The sequence below is a fragment of the Onychostruthus taczanowskii genome, unplaced genomic scaffold (assembly GCF_017590055.1).
Source record: "Onychostruthus taczanowskii isolate IOZ18803 unplaced genomic scaffold, ASM1759005v1 scaffold18, whole genome shotgun sequence".
In the NCBI taxonomy this organism is placed as follows: domain Eukaryota; kingdom Metazoa; phylum Chordata; class Aves; order Passeriformes; family Passeridae; genus Onychostruthus; species Onychostruthus taczanowskii.
The window spans coordinates 1,856,980-1,880,121 of record NW_024499017.1 but is presented as its reverse complement, the minus strand read 5'-3'; the positions used below and the strand labels follow the sequence as shown (position 1 = coordinate 1,880,121).

Genomic DNA, 23,142 nt, shown 5'->3' with positions numbered 1-23,142 from the left:
CAGGCTGACACGGTTTCTAAGCTCAATATAATTAATTATACCTAGAATGAATTCTCTGTCATATGTATTGCAAAATTTTGAATATGCCTCAGCTAATCTATTTCAGTAAAGCAGTCAAGAAGCAGAGATGTGGCAGAGTCAGACTACCAGGGTGTAACTGGACTCTTCTATCACTAGATATAACAGATGTGCAAAAAGTAAAAAATTACAAAATATTTTTAAAAATCACTGTAAACAAGAGTGTAATGGGCATCACACATTGCTTTCATTTTTTTTTTTTCCTGTCCCACAAAGTTATTTAAGGGGAATGTACAGTTCAACACAGAAATGGCTCTTGCCACATCTAGGGTAAATTGTGTATTTGCATAGAGCAGGTGCAATCACAATATGGCAGGGAGAAGGCAGGAAAAAGATAACACCTGCCCTGAGTAAGATAAGAAATCACTTCCCATTTCAGTCGGGTCTATCTAAAACCAGTACAACAGGGAAGGAGGCTCCTCTCTCTCCTACCTACAGTATTCCCACCCCACTGAATGAACAGAAATACAACCTGGCATCTGAAATTCAAACAATGCATTGATAACAACAACAACTTTGCTTTCCTTGATTTTTCTTTGTCCCAGCATCAAATTTTTACAGATCCAACTATTGTTTTTAAATGTTTTTGTAAAGTATGGTTGTTTCTAGCTGAATTTCTGCTTACTCAGCTCTTCCCTAAGCAATCTCACTTTGGAAGTAAAACTCAGCCCTAGGCTGAGAGATGGACACAGAAAGAATGTGACTGTGCCTCAGTACCTGGAGCAGTGCACTGCAGCACAGATATTTTTGTTAATGTATAAAATTCACTTTACTAAAGGGAAGACTTCATACTGTTTAAGGAAGAAGGGGGAAGCTAAGGAGACAGATTAAATCCAATCCCCCTTATTTAATGACTAGTACTTCAAGACTAAGTCCTACCAAATACCTGCTTTAAAAAAGTTATTTTTCTATGCTATTCATTACAGGAGAATTTTAACGTTCCCAGACTAACCATGCAACATTTGTTACACCACCACATCCGTACTTCACAGCCAAAAAAACTAAAAGTAACACTTGCAATAAGGAAGTTCCCTCCCTTGGAGGTTAAATACTAAAAACACCACCAAAGAGACAGACATTTCTGATGGAAGCATTGATTCCAGTCATACCCTACCTCAGGACTCAAAGCTGTCAAACACTCACAATTATTTTTTAAAAGTTTTCCAAAATGCAGTACCTGGTTTCAGAAAGGTCCTTTGTGGAGTAATTCTGAAATAAAACAATAATAAAGGACTGAAAACCTCAGGAATCTTATATTTTCAGCCTGAGTTGATAGCAACACACTAAAAATTTGTTAGGAGTTGTATACATATTTTTCATTGATCCAGACAGAGAGCCACAGGAGCCGAACATGCACAAGGACCTGGTAAGCTGCTCTGGGTCACACAGAGGGAACCTTGAGAAGCAGCGAGAGCTTTCCAGTGACAACCAACATGTCTCATGGAATTTTGTATTCACACTAAGTTTTGATTGCCTGCTAAGATACTAAAATGTCTGAACACAGATCTAATCACTATCACCCTCTTGTTTCATCTTATCTTTCATCTTGCCATTTCCAAAGGTTTATTTGACAGCCAGCCCTGCCAAACCATTCCCAATGCCAACAGGCCACTGGAAACCTGCACCATGCAAAGCACTGACTCACCAGGGGAAACGGGGCTATCTCACCTGGCACAGCTAAAACAAAGCAGATACTTTTAAATTAAATTCTCCTGAAGCAACTTTGTCCTTTGGATTTGCTGATACTAAAGCCAGCTAACAAGTATTAAAGCAGAACTAGTTAATTCCAATCTTGAAATAATACCATGGACACAGAAAATCTTCAGGATGTGGCAAAAGTCACTTCTCAAAACAGCCTGCAGTCAGTGCCTCGGAGCATGGGGTTTACAGAAGAACCTTCCAAACTGAGGCATCACTGACACAGAGTGAAGGTTGCAGTGCTCAGTGCCCAGCCAGCCCCCAGGGCTGGGTGTTCACCCACCTCAGCAGCACCGAGAAGCATTTTCCCCTGCACTGCAGTGCTGAGCTGTGTGCAGCAGATTACTCCAGGCTATTATTTACTGGGACCACTGATAAAAAACACATGCTGGTTGTTTGCTTACCATTACAGGCCACAGGATTCATTGGCAAAATCCATATTTCTCCACTCCACCATGGTCTCTTCCTTCATTTTGAAATTCCTACAGGAGAGTGAGTGCAGCCTACTCAGGTTAAATCCTTCACTCTAGATCTTTTGATGTACCACACACAGGAACCTGCAACAAGACAGGGAATCTTTACTCCAAGGACCACTGTAGGCATTAACAATGCTTTATTTCTTCCCCTCATAGTTCAAGGAAGAAAAATCTACTCCATCTCCATCATACATTTTAGGAACCTTTACTCAGACTATCAGTAGAAGAATAAGTATTTAACTGTATTGTTACATGCTGCAGCGTGGATAGAACCTGACTGAAACAATCATAGCTGGAAATGCCTGAGAAAAAGGCTCAAGACTGATGAGAGGCATTGTCATTATCTAAGTGATCCTAACATTTTTCAAGCAAGGCCTGCATGACAGCAAAGGGAACTCTGCTAAAAATAGGATAAGAATGTTTTACTAACTTTCACAGCATCATAGATAATGAAAGCCCTACTTTTCCAGTAAGTTATGTTACACATAAGACCAAATATCAGCAATTTAAAAAATAAAAACACTCCATGAAGAGTAACTTAAATTAAAAACTACATAATTCAGAACAACTTAAAATATTGCAGGTCACCACATATGACAACATGGCCAGAAAACAGCTGGAAAAAACCCCTAAAAGCACACCAACAAAACATTCATTCCCTGGACCTTGTAACTCTGGATAAAGACTTGCCTACTGCTAGTGTGGAAATGAAGAGATTCTGACACTGAGTTTGCTTGTCTTGGAGTACCAAAGGGCAAAAGTGCATATTCCTGGGATGCTGCGAACAGAAAATTGTGTCTCCAGTTAGGCAGATGACAAGACATGGCTAGGTATCACCCTTGAGCACAGTGCACCAGCTAGGGGAATTCATATCACACAACAGCTCCTAGCTTTGTCTCACTCTCTTCCTGCTTTATCCTCTTCATACACATTCTGGGAACAGCTCTTCCAATGTGAGAAGATGCCAAAAAAGTTCAGCACCTCAGCACAGTACCAGGCACTGGCAGGAGCCCTGGCTCCTCACTGTTGCTTGTTGGAATCCAGTGCACACTCACCAGGGGCACGAACCAAGAAGAGCAGTAAATGGTTACACAGAAATGTTGAAACAACAACCCAAAGAGAGACCCAGAGCAGGAAATCAGAATTAAGATGGCACTGAGGAGCCTGACCAACTTCAATAGCTGTGCTGGGAAGAAACAGTATCAGCATCTACTTCACTGCCCACCCCAAAGCTCTGTCCCCAGGGACCCACTCTGGAAAGCAGAAGGCAAAGGAAACTGCCAAATAATCTGGCACAAAATCAGAGTAGATGCAAAGTATTCTATCACAACAAGAACTGAAGTAAATCTACTGCCATTTTCTGATAACTTTTTGCTAAAATATACAAACTACAAAATAGGCACTCCACTCTGTCACAGTGGGTTAAATGTCCAGCTCATACCTAAGTCCTGGGACAGCTGTGGCCATTTCCATTAGATTTTGGCCAGGAATTAGCTGTATCTAGCCAAGCCCTACATGCATCAGCATTCATAAAAGTTGGGTGAAAGATGGAAAAGATTGTTATGTAAACGGTCAAAACCCTGACAAAGGCTTTTGGGAACCTTGGAGAGAGATGAGAAGAAAAGCCACAAGATATCTCAGAGAGTTCATCTGAAAGGGCAGATATGAATCTGCTGTGTCTGTGCATGCATAAAAGCAGATAAAAACAAGACTTTGTTAAACCTGCTACATGTACAATTTGGAATGCCTAACTAAGCTGCTGCTTTACTTTCACTGTGTCACGTATCCAGTGCTAAGGGTGAGTGTCTGATAATCACGAGAGATGCCTCATGTTCCTTTGAAATGGACCAGTGTCATCTGGAGAGCAGCACATGAGGAGGATGCTGAATAGTTAGAGCATCCCAGAAATATCACATTGCCTTTTAGAAAAATAAACTGTGACAGTTTTTAAAAATCACCCCATGTTTATGAAGGTGCTTAGTTGTAATTCATACTTACAACACACCTAACAGAATTACAATGCGATTTAGAGAATTAATGTAAAGTCTATACCACGCTGACAAAATTTCACTGACTTTAACTTTTCTTTTTATTTTTAAAAGTTATGCCTAAAACATTATTTTGTCCAGAGTCCCTGATCAACAGTTATATGCAATATTCCTTTTAGATACAGAGGGATAAAGTTGCTGCTCCCTAGAAGTGTCTTCAGGATCAGGTTCTGGGGGATTTTCCTGTCCTATACAGACTTTATAAACAAAGATAATGCACAGAAGAAATACTTCACATCAAAATGTAAAGGGAAGAGAGTTAAAAAAGAAAAAGGTTCTCTCTGTATTTGTAGCTGAAGTTCCTCAGAGGCACAGAGAGCAGTCTGCTGATAAGCAGCAAGTTTCCGGCAGTAAAGTGATACACAAAGTACTTGGAGCCAATTTTTGATCTGCAAGACAGACAAGCCTCTCTGCATTCAACACTCACCACAGGCGCCTATTTCCCTAGCAACAGTTTGTGGGGAGCTTTCATTTTGACTGAAGAACATTTAACCAGTTACATTATGAGCCCTGCACCTTGCTGCTACAGCAGCAGTTGCTTTTCACACATACCAAATTGTTCTTTGTGTGGCACTGAGCTGCTGGATCAATGCTGCACCTGCAGCACAGATTTGCTTTACCGTGTTTTGGTAGTGTGGGTTTTTTTTGTTTTTTGACTATCTGAACTTTATCAAGCTCAAACAAGTCAAAAGTGAAAAAAAACCCCAAAACTTCACAGTATTCAAAAAAGGTAACTTAGTTACTTTGTAACACCCTTATTATTTTCCAGATGTGTCCTTTGTTTGAAGTTTGGAGTATTAGAGTGCAAAGAAGTACACAACAACAGTTGTGTATGCAACAAGTACAGTCCTTGATTAATGCTAGGGAGACTTAAATCAACCAAAGGAGACAGAAAATGTACCAAACTAATAATGCAACATCAAATATTCACCATCAGTTCAAATGGCATAATGAGATTTTCTTAAAAGTGCCAAAAATTGAGAAATTACAATCTAGGAAGTAACCTTTCAAAACTAAGAAAAAGCAATATCTTTCAATGAAAATGTAATTGAACTACACAACTCATCCATCCCTAGTTCATCTTCAGATGGTGAGGAAGGAAAAAACAAATTTTCATAAATACTATGGCCCAACAAAATACAAACTACTAATGGACATAAGCCATAGCCTGCTGGTAGTTTCTTAGAGATAACCATGATTCAGAGAGCTCACATTCTGCACAGAGCCCCAAGGAGAAAGGCAGCACTTACACACAAGGAAAGTGCTCAACCAAAACCCATGCTATGAAGCACCTCAGGAGCAGATCTGGGAAGAGCAGCCAAAGCTGAGAGGTCACTGGTCAATTCTTCCCTGGTAGATCAGGGAGCTCCTGTAGAAGCACAAATCACCCATTTAATTAGTGTCAGCTGCTCAAAATTCTGATTACTTCTGTCACTGAAGTTGTTCAGCACAATTTAAGAGCAGGCCTGAGAGTCAACTATTGCCAAAAGCACAAGAACATGATTTCAATAACCACATCCTGTAGTTAAAACACAAATTCCAGAGCTATTTTTCTCCCTTGTAATCCCATATTCCATCTTGTGAACATACAAATTCTCAAAACCTTCCGAAGCCCTTAGCCCCTGTGTGAGAGGACAACTAATTTGTTTAAAGAAAAGAACTCAAGTTCATTTATTTCCTCCCTCCTATGGATTTTCTGCTGACAAACTTCAAGTGTGTGGTATCCCCTTTCTTCTCTCCTAAAGGAGCTGACCTAATACCAATATCCACCCAGAAAAAATAAATTAATACTTACAAGACATTTTAGGAATACAGTAGTCGCAAGCTTATAAGATACAGATAATTTTGGACTACAACAATTTATTACAGCAAACATCTTTGCTGGCACTTAAATATTTGCTGGACTTTATTCTCATACTTCCAGAAACATATAATTCCTGGAGGAGAATGTCTGTTCAGCTGCGGCAGGAAGCACAATGCTGGGCTTTAAATATCACATAAAATATTAATTAAGTTATTGTGTAATAGCATTATATTTTCAAAAATAAATATATAATTAGATGAGAATGCATAATGTTAAGGACAGCAGAATGCCGTGCTGCAGCTCCCACTGACAGACATGGTGGTTAAAAAACAACACAGCAACCAGTGCTGTAAATTCACTTACAGAAACTCGGGGGGGATCTCTTAACGCCGGTTTTTCAGCAGCAAATGGAATCAGCGCCTCTGAGCAATGGTGTGACACAACAGGGGACGGAATCACGAGGTTCCTTTCGTTGCCTTCACATGGCTGAAACACCAGCACTGGTTCTGAGGTACAGCTGAAGCTGACACTGCTGACTGCCGAGGCACAGCTCCGTACCTGGCCGAGCAGCAGACCTGGCACCACAGGGGAGGTGTCTGGGCTGTGCTCTGCTGCAAACGTCTTCACACTTATTCACAAACCACCCTCCTCCCTACACACAGAGTTTAAGTCAGTTTAATGAACAGAAACAGGAAGTTTTGCTGTTCATTTTAAAAAATATACCCACAGATCCTGGCTCTGGTTCCACAACAGGGGTGTCTACAGTAATATTTGCTCAATGAGTTTCTCCTCCCCTACCCCACCACCACTTATTCCTAGCTTGTTGCCACACCATTCTTTCATATGTGCAGTTACTGTTTCTAGGACGACAGATCAACACAAAAATAACCATTTGTGTCTCCTAGGTTTTGTTCCTTTCTGCCCAAGAGGCAGCCAAGATCAGTGATGGTGTGCAGCAGCTTCGAGGGCAGCTCAGCCAGCACAGCTGAGAGCAGTTGGCTGCAGAGCAGAGGCAGAACATCGAGGTGACAGCAGGAATGTGCTCCTTAACCTAAGTCAGAGGGACGAACTGTGCTCCCACATGTGCCCCAAGATGAGGAACAGCCCAGAGAGATGCCAGGCAAGAGCCAGGAACAGAAGAGATCGGCTCCTCAGGGGAAAACAGACCTCTTGATGCCTTTGGCACCAAGCAAGTAGTCAGGGTGGTCTGAAATTCTCTATTTTAACACATGACAAAAGCCATTAACAGTTCAGTTATGCACAGTCTGTGACCTGAAGGAAATATTCAAGACTGTAAAAAACAGGCAAGATAAATATATGCAAGCAGGGAAGACTCACTCCAGTCAGATTGGCTCACCCCACCTCTGCAAACTGAATGAGGAGATCCAAGATGCTTTCCCAGAGCAGGGAGGAGAGTTGTAATTGCATCATTTTTCTAGATGAGCAGTGTCAACAACTTGGGCTCTGAGTCAGTGCTGAGCCTGTCAATGCCCTGTGGAGGTCCCTGGGGCACGGTGCTATTAGAAGTGATGACTTTCACAATAGGCTGCTGAGCAGGATCCAAACACAAATACACTTATGAAAGAAAGAAGAGCTGCTACTTTATTTTTTCAGTAAGAGCAAGAACACACTGCCAGTACTTTGGGCAACTTCCAGCAGCCAAATTACTGTTAATGTCCAGAACACTTTCCACTTTTGTCTGGGAGCTTCCAAGATGAGTAAATAAGACCTCATGTACTCTTATTTCTATCAACATTTCACAGAATGAAAAAGCCAGAAATAAATCAGACTTGCTAGAATCACCCTGGGAGCACTACTCACATCTTTTGACTGCCAGGTTTATGTTTTCCACCAGTAAACACACTTCAAGTTTGCTACCTAAAAATCCAGTCATTTCACGCAGAGAAAAGAAAAGTATGCTCTTCCCTTCCAACTTACAATTTTTGCATGGCAAGATATACACCAAAAGGATCTGTACTCGAGAGCAGGAAATAGGGGAGGAAGAATTAAGGGACTTCAAAGATAAAAAGAACAATTCCAAAAGTTTAGCTCACTCTTTTAGACAGAAGGGAGTTAAGCACACGAACAGAAAATATATCAATCATTTGTGACCAATTTGCAGCTCCTAATACGTTTATCTTGCACACCTTCCAGAGGCTAATCTCCAAACCAAGTACTTTTTGCATTTGATTACCAGCCTCAAAAGACATATGAGCTCACAGTGAGAAATAAAAAGCCAAACATTTACATTTTTAGTGTTGCTGATGTAACACAATCTGCAAATATTTACAAATCCATACCCCACACACTACCACTTGATTTATTTTTGTTGGTTTTAAATTAATTTCAACAAATGAAGCAGAAACCACTAAAATACAATATAATGCACAATATGACAAACCCCATATTCATATTTATCACTGAGTCAGCCCACTTCATCCAGGAACCAACGTCCAAGTATTTCAGGGTAAGGAAAATCATGAGCTATATGCAACCCTTCAGTGACCTTACCTGTGCCTGAAACAGGCAAATCTACATTTCTAGGTACTCTATGTATTACACACTAACATAAAAATGCTGTAACATTCATTTAAATCATAAAACAATGGTTTACTCAAACTTCTACTACTTGATCACCATGCTAAGCCTAAGCATACAGGCCTAAAACAAGGAAGAGAAGGAATAAAATGTAAGTGAAAGTGTCTGGTAGGTATTTTTGTTTAAATCCACTCCTTAAAGTGACTGTTAGCAGTTACTCTATTCAGGCACGTATACATTGGACTACACCAATAATTTCATCACTGTCTAATTGCTTAATATACCTATGAGCATATATAAGCACAACAAAACCCTACATGATAAAATAAGTTGGAATTAATTATAAGCAAACAGTCAAAACTTAGCATTTTTACAAAAAGACACTGAAAGTGTTCAGTGACAAGCATAGAAAAAGGCTTTCTATGTCTTTCACACAAGCTCCCAGCTTCAGGTGGAGTTCAAAAAAAGGTGCGTGGGAGAGACAGCAGATCTGCAAGAAATGTGCAAAAGTTCAAGTGCCGTTCAAAGAAAACCAGTGGGGTACAAGAAAAAAGTGTCCCATTAGGAAACATACTGTACACTGTCAGCTGCAGACGTCAAGCACAAACTAAAAAAGCATTAAGACAAGTTTTTATATTTAGACACTAGCTAGTGTCTAAATATGTTGAACATGGAAACCAACACTCACTGAACTCTCCACCCACACCACTGACTTATGAAATCCTGATTTCCTAGACAGGATGACAAAAGAAGTAAAATAAAGTGAAATCAAAGCTGCTCATCAAACAAACTACATATAAGAGAGATTTTACGTGTACTATGAACACTAGATGTCCACTTTATCAACATCATGGCTGGAAACAAATCTGTAGTGTGAACATAAAGCAGGGACTTAAATCAGCCACAACAAAAAAACCCCTTAAGATTTTGTAAAAAAATGTATTCATGGCAGTAAATGTAGTAAGTAATACATCAATTTTTCTAAGTGGTGTTAGATTTTATCAATTTCCTTTAACGTTTCCTCCTTTGGCTGAGATGAATCTGGACGTTAGCACAAACTGTGGTTCCCAGGGGAGGCTGACAGGGCCGTGCACGAGTGACCTCCCCAGAGCCAGACCAGACACCAGTGGGGCTCCCCCCTGCAGCCAGGGAGCAGCTCTTGGCTCCTCTCTGAGCCCTTGAGTGATTCTCCCAGTTTGCCCTGGTTTTATGACCCTACAGAAAGGATCAAGAAGAGGTCAGACTGAGGAGCAGGGATGATTCAGTGAATGACGCATCAAGGAACTCAGACTGAGGGTCAAGAAATCCCAAAGAAGAAAAGGCAGATTCTCATTCTGGCAGAAGTCAAACAAAAGAACAGTCAGGAAGTTCATCAATAAAGGCAGATTTTTGTGTCAGTACTCTGACTTTGAGCAGGCAGCATGTCTAGTTCTGGCCTGAAATCAGTCTCTTGCACAAGCAAGCTACAGCACAAACCCAAGGTAACTGCATCAATACAAAACCCTGGCACAGTCCAGAAACAGAACATATAATATTCACCACATATTTCTTCAACTACTGTGCTTGAAATTACTGGGAAATAGGTGTAAAAAACTAAAGGTCCTAAGAAAGTGTTGAAAAGTTTGCTGACTTCTCCATTAAGACAGGAAGGAAGTTATAAGAATGCTTGAGCCCACTGACACAGCATTAGTGTTTTATCAGAATATTAATGTTAGCAGACTTTTTTAGTGAACCCTAAATCACAAAATTGTGGTTTAAACAAAGCTTTTAGCATTTAACTGCAGAGAAGAACTCACCTTAGTCTAAAAGGTGATAAAAATTCATAAGACAAGTGAGAAATCAGCCTGAAATAAGTTCTGAAAGCCTTTTTTCTTTTTGTAAACAAATCATAACCAAAAGCTATGCAAGGAAGGTGCAGTGACCCCTCAGGTTACTATAATGTTATTAAAAACTCACTGCTGCCTGTGTTCCATGCTGTTAGCCATATAGCAACATAGAAAGGAAAAAATAATTAATGGTTTATAGGAATACAATCACCCCAAGCAGGTTAGAACTAGAGAAAACTACATCTTGACATAATTCTGACTCAAGTTTTACTTCCAATTAAAAGGCACACGATACAGTTTGTATGCTACAAATTATCTGTCCAAATTATCAAAGACTTTTTTAAAGGCTACCATTGCAAAGAAAACTGCCTACCTAGTTACACAAACAAATTATCAGCAGATCAATTAAAACATGAGGATTAATAGCATGTAAAATTTCCCATAGCATCTGCCAATATACAAACTCACAGCTTCCTGTAAAGAAAAGCAGAATAATTTGTCCCACATTTACTTTATGTTGGATAACAATACACACAGGTAATAACTAAGGCATTTTAAATTGCCCTCTGACAACATTTTGTGCAGCCACTCTCTCAGGTTATTGTCTAAAAACAAGTGTGGCCATCCTTACCTTGTTGCTCCCCTGGTATAAGAATATACATTTATGTTAGAAGATATTTGTGCAGCCTGTGTGCATTGCTAGGGGAGGTGAGGAAGCTCTGCTCTGTAATCAGAAATTCCTCGTGGCTGTCACAGGAGCTGACACATATCTGAAGTTTGCCTGGACATCACTAAAGCTCTTTAAGCTAACAGCCCTTCATGTGACAGGGGGACATAGGGAGGGTGGCTGGATGGCACTGCACAGAGGAAGGAGCAGCCCCAGCCTCCTCTGCTGAATAAGACACCAGCAAAGATCATCCACAACCACCTGGCTGTTTCCTTGCAGAACAGGTGGTTGGTGCATTTAAAAACCAGTTTTTCAGGTCTGAACTCAAATTGTATGGTAACCATGCAACAGACCACCCGAGGGTCTGTGGCTGGCCAGAGGGTCACACAGCAGCACAGGAACAGGAATCAAAGGCTGCTTGGATCCTTCTCACAGAGCAAAGAAAAGCCCATGCTGGGGGTGTTGAGTACAGGAACAGTGATATGGGAACCCCGGGAAGAATTGACCAAATCCCAAAGAACACTTCAAAGAGGGAAGATTCAGCAAACAGCATGCTGTATGGTTTGTTTTGCACTGACAGGCAATCACTAGCATCACCTGGAAAGCTTCTTTAAAAATTCCCCCCACTAACTAACTCTGTGTCTTTGTGACTGTCAGCTATCTCATGCCTCCAAGAGTTAAGTATTTCTAGCTGATAGGACTCCAGAAAAGTTGGTTTATTTCAAAGAGTCAGAGCTGATTTTAACGTCCAGGGCACTTGTTCCCAAGGTCCAGGCTGCAGAGGGGCAGCACCCAGAACCCTGAGGTGCTTAAAGCACTTGCACATGGGGTGGACACAAATACAGCTGGCTTGCAAAGAAGGCACAAATCAGGGTGATACCATCACTAAGCTGCACACAAAAAGAGAACTTATTAAAATTCAACCACGAGGCTGGAAAGAGTGGTGGAGTTGTTCCTCACTCAGAACTGGCACACTTCCCCTGCCCACTGCCAGGCCACTGCTCTGACAGCACAGCTCAGGTTTCAGCAATTTAAAAGTATTTCTGGACAACCTGATTTCCAGTGTGTTAGGCAGCTGCCTTCCCAAGTGCTTTTAAGATACACAAGGTTTCAGAAGACATACACTGCCTTCTCCCTTCTGGTATCTCCAGAGTCCCCTCCCATCAAGGGCACTAACCCAAGCCTGACTCTGGATCAGGGCAAGCTCTTCCCAAGTCCACTGCAGTATCTTTATGCAATAATATACAACATAACTAGGTCTCCTCTGCCTGCAACCCGCAACCCATCCCATTTCTGTGAGGGCAGTGCACAGTTAAAGAAATCCTTCCTTCTCCCCCGATCTCACTTTTTTCACCTCGTGAAAATCCTTCCGTTCCTAATGAGAACATTTTTATAGCACGTAACAACTGCAACAACTGATTCATGGCTTTCCAATTCCCAGAGTTCCCATCCTTTCTACAACCAACACTCCTCAGACTTAACAGCAAGCAGTAAGTTTGGTTGTTTGGGGTTTTTTTGGCCACTGCTTCTTAAAAAATTTTCTGTTTGTAAATGCACAAGCCCAAAGAGTGATGCCTGGGATACTGATACACAGAACATGATGGAGCTGCCATTTAGAAAGATAAAAAGAAACAAGAACAATATTTTGGATTCTGTGGCCTTCAGAACTGATGCTTTAGTTTTCTTTATCTATACCAATAGACATTTATGTATCTTTACATATATACATTTTTATTGGCAGCAGAGAGCTCCAGGAAAAGCCTAACCATGAACAATCTAGTTTAAAATAAGTACAGGAGAATCCATTTCCAAATACAGCTGCCTGCACAAAAGTAGGACAGAAATTAATTCAACATGTAAAACAAGTGTTTAATGCTACTCTGATAAACCAGTTTAGCTACAACTACATCCAAATTCCCTGTGTAAACATGCTTGCCAAATGGTTATGGAATACAGAACTAATATAAGAAACGAGCAACTCTTATTTCTTGCTTAAATTTGTCCAGAATTTCGAAAAGCAAAACTTCCCCCTTAGTACTCCCAATATACTATTCATTAATTGCAATTTAATCTCCTTTATCTTAAAAGATCGTTAAATAATTGGTCTGCACCTGACCAGAAGTAATTAACACCCACATGGAGCTCTGCTCAGCCTGACAACCTGTGTCACTGAATCATGTTCCACCACTCCACAAGTGAGCTCTGAACATGCAAGCAATCAACACATCAGCTCACTGGAGAAAGTAAAACAGCCTGTGTGGAATTTAGCCTTTTGTGGCACTGTAAAAACTGCATCAAACTGTTTTCACCAAGTTACTACACTGGGTTTTCCTATTTCTTTGAAAGGTAATTATGGTGTTATCAAATCAAGTTCTCACTTCCTCAGAGCAACTCAGCTTTGAGTACCTTCCAACGTGAATTTTGTGTTATTATCTAATGTGCAACAAGGCTACACAGTCCCAAGCAAACCACAATATACATCAGCTCAATGGCTGCTGTAGCACTGCAAAGCATCTTCTGCCTTATTTTAAAAGGGCAGCATCCTGAGGGAGGAGGGGGCTTGTAATTGTTACAATTAACAATCTAAAAATAAAAAGTAAAAACTACTACATTCAAAACAGGATACTCCTCAGGAACTTGACAAAAAAAAATTAGATGATTTTTGAAAAGTACTACAGTGAAATACTTTTATGTTCATTTCCTGCTGTACAAGTAAAACAGAGAAACAGATCTCACTCTCAAGAAATACTGAAATTGGGATAACAATTCAACTGGCAATACCTTCAACCAAAACAAAGTCCAGGTCACTTTTCCAGCATGTTTCAGAAGTATAACTTACTACTTGGATAACCAGGAGCCCAGTTACACTGTATAGGCACCACTGACGAGGAGGGAATTGTCCCTGCCTGACTCTCTAGAAGTTCAACAATGTGTTCTGGCCACTTCCTCTAGCCTGGTTGTTCTGTTCCTACAGAGGAAAAAAAAATCATACTTAAAAAATGCTTATCCTATGAAAAAAACCTGTGTTTTGTCCATTTGGCTTCATGAATCATCTCTGCAGCAGGTCAGATGAGCACCAGTGCTGACTCCAGGGCGGGGTGGAAGCACAGGGGCAGGAAGTGAACAGAGCTGCTGGCTTTTACTGACAGCTGCTCCTTGAGCCAGCCTAGCTGCTCCCTAAAAAACACAGCCTTCTGTGCACTTACTTCTGTGTTCATATTCAAAGTCATATATTTCTAGGGAAAAAAACATTTTTTTTACCCAAACATCATTAGTCAGTGTTACATAACAAGTGAGCAGAAAGGGATTTAAAGTTCCCAGGATGTTCCCAAAAGAGGCTCTGCCCTCCTGTACAAAAAAAGAAAAATCATGAACAAGGTGGAGACTCCATAGGAGAGCAACATGGGGTCCAAAACCCCCAAAACTCAATATGCTCCCAGAAATACAAAGTGACTGGTATTTACATCAAATCTAGAGGAAGACAAATTTTAACCTCAAAACCCAGTTCCTGATTATAATGTATTAGTAATGCCAACATGTATTTAACACGTTTTCTGTTATATTTGTTTATTCCAACAAAAACATATCCCGCAAATACACAGATGTTTGATTCCTTGACATTGACATACTTGTCACCTTCACAGCTGAAACTGCCAGCAAAGGAGGAGAAACAGGTCAGACAAAGAGTGTCAGGAAGTGAGAAAGTTCTGATAACAGTACCCTAACTTCCTTCCAAAGGAGAAGATTAAAACCAAAATTCTCTTCTGCTACTGTAGCTTATTTTTTTGATTTATTCCCACATGTGCTCAGCAGCAATAACGGGAAAAGAGAAAGACACACAGAAAAGCTCCAGCACAAAGTTCATCCTCTCTCAACTTGACCCCATCTGGGGTTTTCCCCACAGCCTGACTAAGCCTGAGCTTGTTTGAGCAAGCAGGTCCTGCCTGAAATACCACAGCAGATGGGCTCAGGCTGACCTGAGCCAGGTGCTAAGAATATCTGGCATTTAAGTGATCAGGGCTTTATCACCCATTTCCATTAATTTCAGCTGAGTTTAAATAAACCTCAGTGAGCTCAGCCTGTCCCCATCCATCTCTGTGAGATCCTTCTCAGCTGTACTCCTTGCCCAGCCCTTCCATCTACTCTGTCATCCTACTGGAATGCTCATTCCCTCACCATTTTGGTTATTTGGAAGGAAAACGGTATTCAAGTAATTAGTCACTGGTTTGATCATCAACTAGTTCTTTCAAAGAACCCCCAGAATGAATGTATATTTTTATATAAATAAAGCAGAAAATGTCCCAGACTGGACATTAAGTAAATAAGTAAATATTGACTAAAATCCAGGCTATATTATAAACGAAGAGCATCTTACTACAATATTTCAATTCAAGTAATTGAAATGCTAACTTAGTCATAACAAAAATTCATGGAGCGAAAAGTAACAACATAAACCCAAAATTATACAGTCACAGGTAAATTATTTCTACATTTGTCTACCTATAAAACACTTACTGTGTTGTCTCCTTCCTTGGGCATGCAGTCTCAAGGCCTGATAACTTTATTAAAGCCCTTTAAAGCAATTTTGTATTGATTCTGAGACTAAGCTTGTGGCTTTATAATAAGCCATTTACAAGGCAGCATTATTTAAAAAAAAAAAATTTACTACTGTTCTTGCTGAACACCTCAAACAAATAGATTCCTTTTGTTGTGGGCTGAATGACAACTTGCGTGACAAACAGTACTTGTCTGTGCATCCCACAGAACAGAAGGTGGGACAAAGCCCTGCCGCTGCCCTTTGGCGACGCGGGACACCGGAGAATCAGCCTGAAATTTCCCTCCCTCGCTTCCCTGTGCCAGAAGGCGCCAGCAGCAACCTGAGCAGGGCAGACACACAGGCACTGCCTGAGCGCAGCACACAGGAGCACTTGAGGGAGAAGCTGCCAGAAACAGCCAGCTCTGCTCGAAGAAACTTGCCCCCTTTCTCTCACTTACACCGGCTGCAGCCTTGGTAATCTTCGTTATTTCGTGTTAAACTAGAATCATTGCTTATTCACTTCAGTTTTGTGCCCACAGACAGAAATTGAACACACCCTGTTGGTTCCCTCTCTCTAATTACAGACCAGAAGCCACTTTTAAAGCTGAAAAGAGGATTACAGAGCAGCTGTTAAGAGAGGAGCGTTTTGGGCATTAGCTGTGAAGGAAGCTCCCAGGAAAAGCTGTGCATACAGCCCTGCTGTCACAGGAGAGCCAGCTTTGACTTTGTTTCTTCTTTAAAGCACCAACAGACCTGAAGCCTCTGAACTGCAGGGCCTGTGCTGGAGAAATCAAACCAGCACCTTGGCTGCTACAGAGGAGGAGGTTTGTTTATTTTTTATAAAAGTGCTACTGATGAGAGACTACACAAAACAAAGCTGTTTGAAGGGCACATTTTGATACATGCCATAATTCCAAGGTACTGAGGTAAAGCAATGCTTTGGCTGGAAAAGGAACATCAGCCCCAGTTTCTACTTAAATTCTGCTGTTTGAGTAACCTAGACAGAATCATTCCAACTTTTACACCATCAATTTTATTAACTGAAGAGGTAACATTCAGGAGTAGCAACCTTCACATGGTGTGGAGGAAATACTATATCATTACAGCATATTGATGCTATCATATGTTATTATTAAGCAAAGAAAAACACTTCCAAAGGAAAGATCCAGTGTATGGCTTGTCCCCCTGCCTGCACATATGGACTACCCTGCTGCTCAGCACCACAGAACAGGGCCTGGGTCCTGTTTGAGGAGCCTCAGGAAGACAGGATGGTGTCAGAGGTGAAAGACAAAAAGCAACAATTATTTAAAGTGATTTCCAAGTCTCTGGAGATAACAATGGTTTTTATTATGAGATAAGAGTGTTGTAAAACTCCTAATTTTTTAAGGCAGCAATTTTTTCCAGATGAAAATGTTCTGGTTTGTAAGAGTAGGAGGGAATTCAAGATCTATGTCTTTACTGTTCTCAAAATGCAAACTGTAAAACGCATTTTTTTTTTTTTGCAAACAGAAGACAGACTCTTGGTGAAGTCTGCTGTAACAGCCTGAGGAAGAAGTTGCACTTCCTCATTGTAATACGAGATGATCTGAGTGCACAATGCTTACAAACTATTTCACACTGTAACATCCTGTCGGTTTAGCAAACAATCATCTTGAAACTCTGCAGATGCTAGTTTAACATATTCTCCCCCTCTTTATATAAAGTATTCAGCCTTTGAAAGAACCGGCTAACTCCTCAAATGGCATTTAGAGACTGCACTTCACAATTTGAATATCGGCGGGGCTTTACTAGGGAAGGAGAGAGATCTTTGGCTCAGGCAGGTCCCGGCTTTCACCTGGAGAGCCTCGCTGGTCTGGGGCAGGTCTGTAAGGCTTTGGGGGTGCCGGGGTGATGGAGCTGCCCTGAGCCCCGCTCTCGGTCACGGAGAGCAGCGGGGCAGCGGCCCGGAGCATCACTGCACACCCCGAGCTGCCCGCTGCTCCTGCACCGCCCAGCCCGACCTCCCGGGACACTAAAATTCTCCTCGGTTTACACAAAAAGAGTAGGTATTTCCGCACAGAAAAATCCCAAGTGACACTTGCAATACAGAAGCTTTGCGGATGCTGAGTGCATTGTATTAATCTGGAACAAATCCAAGTAGTCTGGATCCTTTTTTTCAGAAAGATAAAACGTAGCTTCAGCACAAACTATAAAGCTGAGGGAACAATAACTGGGTGAAGTATTTCACCCTATATTTTACAGATGTTGTAAAAAGTTAGAGCAAGTAATTTTGATAAATTCTGTCACATTATAACGTTAAACCCAAGTCAAAGGTGGAACACAAGAATAAATCCAAGATTTCAATTTAGAGATTTTATTGTTATTCCATGGGGAATACTGTCTTTTTCTAGTTTTTTTTAATCTAAGAGCACTGGCAATTAGACAAACACCCACCCTGACATGAAACAGTGATCATCAACCCTAGGCTTACACCTCAAACTAATTACCTCTGCACCAGCACCTGCTCTTTCACTTAGAGCAAGCCGTGAGGACACAAATACCCACATACATTAGGGAATGAAGTCTCTCCCTTGTTTACTCTTAATTGGCATTGGCATTAGCTTCATTAAGAAAAATTTAAGAAGTTTAATGGCTGCTTTACAAGAACCCCCAATGACCCTAATTGCTGTTCCTAATGGCTTCTGGAAGCAAAACCAACATGCCATAATGGCCATCAGAATTCCTTATTGGCTTACTGTTTTGGGAGCTGTGTTCACATGCCCCTCTGCTTCTGTTCCACACTTCTGGATAGGGCAAACTGTCAAGGTGTGGTGACTTTGGCAAACACACCTCAACACATTCTTTTTCCACCTACAGGGGATGATAAAAATCCTTCCAGATCAGGAATTAAGCATTTGAAAGATCAGGATACCTAAACAAACAAACAAAAAATTTATTGACTTTTGACCTAGACAAAAGCATTAAAGCCTTCTGGAGTTTTTCTCTTGCTCTCCTGGAATCCTGCATGCTTAAATAGTACTGGAAATTATTCTTATTAGTCCTCAAAATATATAATAACTACAGAATTTCTTTATAGTAATTTTCCTTTTTAGGCATAAAGACATCACATAAACAAGTTCACCTGGGGGTTTGTTTTGTTTTGTTTTGTGGGGTTTTTTTTTTGGTGACTTCCTTATAGAAATTCCCAGGTCACTCTTTACAGCCTATTTCCCACTATGAAGAAATTTTCATATTGCAGTGCCTAGATGCTTTATTTCTTATAAGAAATCTCAACCACTTCAGAATCAAATCCAAAGTTTTTAGGTACATTTGTGTAGATTTTCCCCACCTTGTATTTGCACAGCACTTATCACAGCATGGTCTTGGGCCACAGCCAAATGTGTCAGGCTGTCAGTAATATAAATAAAATATAAGACATATAACAGGAGAAAAACAGACTTCTGTGCTGAACCAAATTCAAACATTACCCTGCATATTTACTTTGCATGTCCAAAAAGGGTTTCAAAGTGTCTCTGCCCAGTTCTCAGCACTGGTGCTGACCACATCCTTACTGCTTATGACAGAGGCTTAAAGACTTGAGTATAGTCCTGTGTCACTGGTGACATGTTCCTGTCCAGGATATCCTTCACCTGCCACAGGCAAACATCAGATCCCAGCAACAGTGACCCAACGCTGTACTACATGTTTTAAAGTGCTTTAACCCCTTTATTAACACTTGTTATAAAAATGCCATAACGCATCCCATGGAGATTAGAAACAACTTACCTACTCAGCAGTAAAACAAGACACAAATCAAACTTCTGCAAAGACACAAACCAAACTTCTGCTGAAATTTCAAGTTCTCACTGGTATTTAAGTACCTCCTCCAGCAGTTTAAAGCCCTATTGTGTTAAAAAAGTGCAATCCAAAAAGGATCTGAAATGCCCTCTACTAAAACCAAGCAGCTTTTTGCTTTCGAGCGCCAAAGACCACCCCCAACTTCTCCATTCATGTGCCAATACTCAGGCCTCGCAGCTTCACCAAATCCGCCTTTTCTGAGCGAAATAAACTTGGAGAAAAGGTTTATGGGCCTCAGCATTTGTTCGCCGTACGCAAGTGCACGAGTGGTGTCACACGAGGTGGTAAATAACCATTACACGGGAAACCCACGGAGCCTTCCCCCGCTGCTGCCGCGGTCCGCGCAGCGCGACCCCGAGCCCTCCCTCCCGGGGAGCTCACCTGCGGCCGGCGGAACAGCGGCAGGCAGCGGGCCGGGGCTGGCTGGGACCGGGCTCTGCTCTTCCTCCTCCTCCTCCTCCTCCTCCTGCTGCTGCTGCTGCCGCCGCCTCCCGAGGTGTCTCCGGGGCCCGCGGAGCCTCCCCGGCGCGGCGAGGGCGGGACCGCGGCGGCATCGCCCCTCCTGCCTCGGCCTCCTCCCGCGCCGGGAGCGCCGCCGGGGGACGGCCCGAGGGCTCCCTGCCATCCTCAGGGGCTCCCTGCCACCCTCAGGGGTTCCCTACCACCCTCAGGGCTCCCCATCGTGACGGGCTCCCCCATCGTGAGGGGCTCCCCCCTCAGCTCTGCAGCACCCCGTCCCGCACGGCTCGGGAGATCCGTGTGTCTCCCCATCAGCGTTCACACTGTACAGCGGTGGAAACAAAATTCTGCCCTGGACTCTGAAAAATACAAAAGTTTACAGCCAGTTTTTTACATCTGGCCACTGCCGTGCTGGTTCTGGCGGGGCTCCCCACCTCGTCACAGGCAGGCTGCACAAGGGGAACCAGAGGCCTGACCAGGCTGCACATGAGGGACCGTCCGTGCCATCCCACAGCGCCTCTGCTCCATTGGGTCCCCGGGCTGCACATGAGGGACCTGTCCGTGCCATCCCACAGCACCTCTGCCCTGCTGGGTCCCCGGGCTGCACATGAGGGACCTGTCCGTGCCACCCACAGTGCCTCTGCTCCATTGGGCCCCCAGACTGCTCCCTGGGAGTCTCACTGGGCTGGAAGTTGTTCCTCAGAGCATCAAGCCTCCAACATATGGCCACTAATTCAGATGGAGCCTGGCTCTACCACACCTCAAGTCCAATGCAAAGCTCTCTGGAGGCAGCGGAAAGAAATGCTGATTTCCATGGATTTTCTGATTGAGCTTATCTGAGCTGTTAGTCACTGGCATCCGCACGCAGCCCATGGCAGGCAGGTGTGTGCCTGGCTACCTGCAGCTACAGCCGTGTGTTAGTCATGCATGGACGTACCACGACTGCAGCAATAGCTCAGTAACTAAACACAGTGTGTGTTTGTGCCCTGCCGGCCAGCTGGTGCTTTCCCCTCTCGGCAGGCCCGAGCGATGTGCTGCAGTTGACTCGCGGAGGGAGCGGCAGCTCAGCGTGCACATCACAGGCACAACAGCTTTCTGTGACTCTCTCAGATCCTGTTCCAATATTGCTGGGAAAATAAGAACGGCTGTGTTGTCTGAGACTGCCCAGCTATTAGGATGATTTCAGGCTGAATTTTGGGAAGGAATTTAAATCCAGTTTTGGCAATGTGAGACAACAGATAAGGAATACAGCTGGAGAAGTGGTTACGTACCTGAGGCACAGGACAGAGCAGCAAGAGAGCTGGACTCTGCTCCTCTGAACCCTGCCCTGCAACGCTTCCATGTGCAGTCTTGGGCAGGGTACCTAATCATACCTTGGTCTTCCCGTTCCTGTTTTGGACCTAGTGTCCAAAAGCACTTGGAAATTAGAGGAGCATTCAGATGGAAGCAGTGCACAGGCTGTTCAGGCCATTTCTTAGGGGAAAAGAGAAGGATCTTCCAGTAAAATTATTGTATAAAAAAAATTGTATTCACTGGAAGTTGGATTAGATAATAAGATTTTAAAAACTGCAGGAAATGGAAAATACATTGTTCTGCTGAGATCATAAATGGAGTAGTTTCAGAACAGATGGACTCAATTTATCACTTCATCAGAATTTTGTGGACCTTCCGAGTACACAGATTGCTTAACGTCATTTCTGTATACCCACAGAAAGTATTTGCTATCCCAGACTAAGATCTAAAATTCCTGCATGATTCAACACGACTGACGTTGTAGGGTTTTTAAATGGCAGCAGCTTCAAAGCACCCCAAGTGCTTTATGTACACTGTTGTGCAGATTACTTTTAAACTATCAGCAATTACTGTAACATTTTTATGGGGGAAAAAAAAAAAAAAGATGCAAAAGGAAAAAAAACACCCCCAAAATATGGAAATTAATATGCAGTTCACTGTGTTACATACAGACTTCCCCCGTTCTTTTTCGCGCTGCTGAGGTTTCTGTCAGCGCCGGCAGCCCAGGCACAGCCAGGGCTGGCTCTCACAGCAGATGCTACCACCCCTTGCTGGAGAGCAGCTGGCACTGCTGGGAGCCTGCGAACGCCACCGCCCAGCACAAGGTTCTGTCCCTGGTGAGCAAGGCGACAGCATCTCTCCTGTCCTTTTAGTGCCTTGTCTTTTTGCCCTTGTAAATTAACCCAAAATAAATTTCCTATGCAAATGTGGTAGCTGTAAATGTCGGATACTGTGGAAATTTAGCCCTTCATTGGAGGTCCTTCTGAAATGTCCAAATTTGAGTACAGCAATCCTTAGGGTTGTATTTGCTTCTGTTAAAGTTTTCTTCACAGGCAAGCAACCATTATCATTTTCAGGTTCCTGCTTAGAAAAATATCCAACAGCTCTACAATGACGTGTACATATTGAGTGTATAAAGTCAGAGTATTAAACACACAAATCTAATCTTCCTCAAGATTGAATTGGATAACAATATCACAAATAGTTTTAGAGATTTTGTTAAAATGCAAAACATTTGCTGATAAAAATCTAATAAAACAAAATTTTTAGTTTTCTGTGTAAGTTATTTGTAGATAGGATGCTTAAAACAAATGTAGCTGCAAAGTGAGTTATGGAGCATCACAGGAGCCTGTTTTGTACAATTCAGATGTGCACTTCAATGTACACTGCTATAGTACCCAGGGCCATGAATCACTATGAGACAGAGAAAGATCACTATTTGAAAAAGAAGCAGAGATAGAAAATAGTCAACTTCAAGTCTAATTCTCATGTGAGGGGTTTACATTTCTCTTAGTAAATTACCATGGGTTGAACCTACCTTCAGTCTGTGTGCATAATTCATAGTAGTAAAGAGCATGACAGCTTTTGGTTCTAAATAATTTTACTTGAAAAATGTTCCAACACTCAGATTTTCAGTGGTTCCCAAAAGTGAGTCAGTTAGGACTGACCAGATAAATATGTGACAAAAGCAAATCAGAAAGTATTATTTTAAACCTTTAGGAAAAAATTTGAAAATTAATATAGAGCAAACTATTTCGTCGGTTAGACATTATATAAAGTATCACAATATGTGGAATTGTACTTGTAAAATTAGCAGGTAGACTTTTAATATATTCACTCCTTTTAAATACTCCTTTGAGGTCCTGCAACACTACAGCATGG

The 23,142-nt window shown here is 42.0% G+C and overlaps 1 protein-coding gene across 4 annotated transcripts in view; it reads right to left on the bottom strand.

The window, feature by feature from the left end:
- The window catches only part of ADCY7 (adenylate cyclase 7), a 59,337-nt gene extending 39,332 nt beyond the window's left edge, over positions 1–20,005 (bottom strand). For 3 of the 4 annotated variants that reach the window (XM_041400835.1, XM_041400837.1, XM_041400838.1), the window contains exons 1-2: positions 19,891–20,005; positions 2,181–2,333 (exon numbers count right to left, since the gene is read on the bottom strand). The gene's annotated coding sequence lies outside the window, so the exon portion shown is untranslated. The remainder of the gene's footprint in view (positions 1–2,180; positions 2,334–19,890) is intronic. The other variant, XM_041400836.1, reaches the window with a different exon arrangement.
- Positions 20,006–23,142: the final 3,137 nt, after the last annotated feature.